Genomic DNA, 5,693 nt, shown 5'->3' on the forward strand with positions numbered 1-5,693 from the left:
AAGCATAGCAAATAGACGAGGTGGGAAATTATCAGTGTAGGTTGTTGTCATTGTATTCAAATTTTTGAAAAATCTATCCATTCCTATATAGTAAAATGACATGTAAGAACCATTTGAATTTTTATAAAATCAGAAGTCCAGCGATCCCAATTGATGTGACAATTTAGTTTTGTTTTGCTATTAAATACATTTATTCGAAGTTTCAATCAATTGTAATTTTAATTGCATACCCAATAGCTTTTTTGGTTTTCAGAACTTTAACCTTCTGAATTTTACAATCCCCTCAAGAAGAAGTGAAAATCAAAGTAGATGCGTTTTTGATAACATTTTTTGAAGTTTATCTCGACAAAAATCATTAACCTTTTTTTTGCCAAAAAATGTATTCAAAAATAAAAATCATACAAATAAGTCAAATGCTCTCGGGACAAATGCCAACGTACCTTCAAATTTAAACAACAAATATCAGCCCTTAACCGCATAGCTTTGAAATACTATTTACTTACTGCAGTGGAAATAGGTACTTTTAGCTTCATTTTCTCGTTACTTGAAAAGTTATAACACTATCTCCACGAAACTCTCAAAACATCATTGATAACCCAAGGGATAGGAAACAGTTAGACTAAGGCGTAACGAAAGATTGCCAAGATTGGTCCTTATTGCACATTAGAGTGTTTTGATAAAAAAATTGACCAAAAGTCATTTTTTTACAGTGTTAAAATTCTACGGTTTTGAAACTGGTAATTCAATTATTCTCTACTTAAGGTCTTAAATGAAATAGGTTTTGAATCCAACTCCAAAATCAATTTACTACGTCGGTTTTTGAGATACAATCTTTTAAAAGTACACAAAAAAAACTTAGAATATAACCTTTAATTTTTATAACGTTGTTTTTTTTTTATAAATTCGTGAAGAACGCTGGAACAGTCTACAAAAATTTTATCACATTAATTACTTAAAATTTATTTGAAAAATATAAAAAATAATGTCCAAAATAGGAATAAAGCTAAAGTTGGAGTTTAGAAGCAGCATCACAAATCGACATAGTTTTCAAAACTTCATACAGAGTCAAATGCAAACTCATAATTTCTGAAATTAAGTGAAATACTAAAATTAATTACATAAGAACCTAATTCTATTCTTATTAGTTTTTGGCCACAAATCCTTGCATTTTTTGAACTTCTGGGAATCTTTTTATCCTGATTCACTTTTCGTAGACAAAACTTATTTTATTCCAATGCTTCCATGATTTATGTATGCCTTAAAATTATCGAAGAATTTAAAATTTCTTTTATAGCACTTTTAACCAATTTATAACATGAAAAATCCCAATATACAGAATAACTTGATGTGGCTTTATTTTTCTTTACATGTAAGGAAGACTTTCATCACTCGGGAAGAAGAAAAAGAAGTGTAGCCGTGTCGTCGTGGTATTCAATAGAATATGAAAAATTATTCCCTATAGTCCTTCTTTTTGAAAGTCTAACCGGATGCACACTCTGAATAGCTTGGAATTCAATTCTCGTCTTTACCATTGTGTACACGTACATATGTGACATGTATTTATGTATGTATCCATATAGGTACGGCATCCTTGATGTCGTTGCCATCGCAATGCGAATTAACTTAAAGCCTTGATGCCGTTTTGTAGGGTATTAAATGGTATTGATGTCTACAGCTTTTATATGAAAATACATCTTTCAATATTTTTAAACTTTCACACTTGTGTTAAGTTGAAATGTAACTTTAAAATGGTTAACCCTTAACTGCATTATTTTATATGTAGATGGAAGTAAATATTAAGTAAAAGGATGCATGTTCCAGGATCTTTTTTTTTCTTAAGTGATAAAAGATTGCAAAAGTTGCACTTGGGTATGGTTTCGTGCGTTTTTTTAAATAATTAATTAAAATAGTTAGAAGTGATACCAATCTTTACAAGACAAAATACCGCATATCTGCAAAGTTAAAAGGAACCGTTTATCAAGCCAGTTTGTGAGGCAGTTCGCCGAAACTTTTTTGTTTTGATCCTCTGAGTCTGAGGATGAACCCAAGAGTTCGTCCTCGCTCAGAAGGATCATGTTAAGGTCGTCCTCAGTCTCCATTAAGGATGGACTGTCCATGACTTTTGAAGAGGGTGCATTCGCGATTGGAGAGGACAAGGGTGCATCGTCACCCTCTGTTAGGAGAGAAGACGACGTCCCAGGTTCACCAACCGCTAGTTCACCTTCGGTAGTTTTTGGAGGCCCGCTTTCCGCGTTAACCTCATCTTTTTTATAGATTCGAATTTTAATGGATTCGAAACCATAGTTTATGGAGCCCTCGTTTAGGGCTAGAGGAGCCAAGGATTCTTTATTGAGTACCACAATGGCGATCCTATAAAGACCCTTCACTTCCTCTAGCTTGGCTATTTTCCAGTTATGCGTGGGAAGGGACGGGTTACACACTTTGACCATCTCGAGAATGTCCTCGATACCAGCAGGTTCAATCGGTATCCAGATGCGGGCTCTAGGTATGCTGGGAATGTCTTCCACAGCGACAACCTCGAGCTTCGCACCTGGCCAAACTTCACCTAACCGGCTGACAGCAAGCTTGTAAAGGTCACAAGATCTCTGGTCGCCACAAACCATGAGTTTGACATGGCCTTGATGCCAACTCCCATCGCTTATGGAAGGAAGTGGTCCTGGAAGCTCTCTCAAAATGCTCAAAAAGCCACCCGAGAGCTTAAGCTTGACCAACTGCCAACGATCAGCCGATATTGTGCCATAATCATCGCTCCTGTCAATGACCGCAACCACGACTTTGCCCTTCGCGACGTCACTGAAACTGGATTGTTTCCTGATGGGATTTAGGGGGGTGCTGGTGTTATGCACCCGAGGCCGTTTTTGGGTGTCGGTGCGGCCCCCCAAAGAATTCTTTCTCTTTTGGACGTAGAGTCCTTATTGGATCTAGTTGTAGCAATTATGCTTTTGGCCCATTCGACGCTAGCGGTTTGCTGCGGTGTCTTTTCAGCCCCCGATGATGCACCAGAGGCCTTCAAGATTTGCGCCGCTTGCCGCCTTTTTCTATAAAGACCTTTAGAGATTTTTCCATTTCTGGAAGTATTCTCAGTAGTAGTGGTAGGGCCATTTTTCACAACCCTGCCACTACTGAAATTAGGTATCGCTACTTTTTTATTCTCGTTGCTACCAGCAGCAGAGGAGGGTCCATGGTTAGCCACTACTCCTTTCTCTGTGTTGGGCGCAAGAGATACGACAGCAGGCTTTGACACCAAGCTGCCGCCCGGTCCTGAAGAGATACCGGTCTCACTTATGTTTTTATTTGTGTTTTTGTTGTTTGTTTTGTTCATTTGTTGGTCCCACGAGACGCGAAGAAAAAAGGTCCATCTGCACAGAGATTCGCATGTACAGATAAGGCTAGTTAATCCGGAGGTCGCCAGGTATCCGGATACTCCGGATACAAAAAATGTATACGTCCGAAACTTTAATATAACTCTGATCTCTGAGCTGGTTCAAATAAGAGCTTTTAAAATAATTGGTGACACTAACATTATCAACTAGTTTACGTCCTTGAACATCGACGAATATTTCTTGTCTCACCCTTCTTTAACGTTATTTAATAAGAGTACGCTCTAGTGATATAGCCAGTAGCATTCCTCCCTTCAAACAATTTAACCGTAATACCCGCGCTCCTGGAAATACCCATCAGTTTACCCTTAAGCCCAACTTCGTCCTTACTATGAAGTACAGAGATTCATTTTTAAGCCGTACTACGCGAATGTGAAATGCCTTGCCACGCTTTTTCTTTTCTATCATTGCAATGTTCCGGAATTCAAAATCAATGTACACCGACACCTTCTATCCAACCCTTCAATCTTTTCCTAATGCTCACACTGTGTCTTTGGCGTATTAAAGGTGTATAAGAACCCTTTTAGTGTTCGCGAAGTATGTAACAATGTATTTCAGAATCAAAGACGGTGTTGAATTTTATGTTTCGAAAACTCTTGCAAAAGCGTATTCCTCCCTCAATGCCATTATCCATGAGTTCTGGAGATTTCAAGGGAGGTCTAGAAAAATCTAGAGAGGTCTGGAAATATCAAGGGATGTCTGCAGATTTCAAGGGAGGTCCAGAAAAATCAAGGAAGGTCTGGAAATATCAAGGGAGGTTCGGAGATTTCAAGGGAGGTCTGAAAATATCAGGTTTTGAAGAAGTTTTTACTCCTTCTGATCTGGCTATCATTTACAAAGCTTTCAATCGTCAAAACTCAAGTATAGTTCTCATATTTGGAAAATATAATCGAAAAGAGATCTTAAAATGATAAACTGTCGTTCTATTACAGAGACATTTGCTACTCGTTATTTATCGTCATTTTCAGAAACAATGCTTAAGATTTACATTCCTCCCTTCAAGGAATTGAACCATGACACTCGTGCTTCTCGGAATGCTTGAGCCTAAATTCAGACTTTCTATTAAGTTTAAGGATTCTTTTCTTAGCTGCGCTACACGAACGTGGAACACTTTACCACATTCAATATTTCCCACTTACCAAATCTGCAAACATTCAAAATTATTGTGCATCGGTATCTCATTTCAAATCCTGTCCTCACTTCCTTATTGCTTTTTATAAGGGTAAACATAACGCTTTGAGTGCGCGCACAATACATAAAAAAAAACTTGGACGTTCTCAGTGAAAGTTCGAGTTTTGTTCAGAGCAACAAGCCTCATAGGCGATTAACGGCCAAGTTTCAGCTGGAAAACAAATGCACAATAAAATGCTAGTGAGTGCAACTTATTAATACCTAAATGAAAGAAAAATATCAACAAGTAATTCCATGAAATCCAGATCAACACAACTAAACTTCATTATAGACTTTAGGAACAGTCCAAAGGCACTAAGCAGCAAACAAAGACGAACAAATAAAGCTCCATTATTCAACACAGTACATTCTAGCTTGTCACTTCAAACCATTTTACTATGATTATTCGTTGTTTAAAGTCGAAGAAAAAACGAACTTCTGTGACGAATGTCATGAAGACAGACCTGCTCTGATTGGACAAAAAGGCTCTGCGTAAGATTGAATTTAAATTTCTTTTGAAATTGTTGCCTACCCAAGCTCTTTAATGTTCATAATTTTAATACTTTTCGCCTCTCCGACAAAATTCTTGACAGTTTTTGTAAAATACAAAAACCAACTGTGCACCGCAAGACATGAATAAAGAATTCGTTGCATACTTTATGGCCCATGAGTTGGGTTGCAGCAACCCCATTCAAGCTATTTATATCCATGTACATGAAGACAGACAGGAGATGCAGTTTCAGTAGGTGTATGATGGTTTTTGGCGCTTTTATAGCCGACAGCGTGCATCTGTACCGTCGAGTGTTATTCGTCTTACCAAAGGACGCGACTACGAAAACGATTTGCATACAGCAGAGATTATTTCGAGCATCAGTCGACCGATGACGAGGACGAACACGAGACCGAGAGGACGACAACGTCGAAACGGTGACGTTTAAAACTCCGTTTCAAGAAGTCCTTCCGCATGAAAGCAAACACCAACAAAGAACACCCAAATTCATTTCTCCATTCTTGGCAAACTAACTATGAAATAATAAGATAAATATGTTCTCATTTTGCGCTTGGATCAGCTTGGAAAAATATACATTGGTTTGGCTTGAAGGCAAAATGTTGGAGTTGTTG

Source organism: Eupeodes corollae, chromosome 1 (genome assembly GCF_945859685.1).
Source record: "Eupeodes corollae chromosome 1, idEupCoro1.1, whole genome shotgun sequence".
NCBI lineage: Eukaryota > Metazoa > Arthropoda > Insecta > Diptera > Syrphidae > Eupeodes > Eupeodes corollae.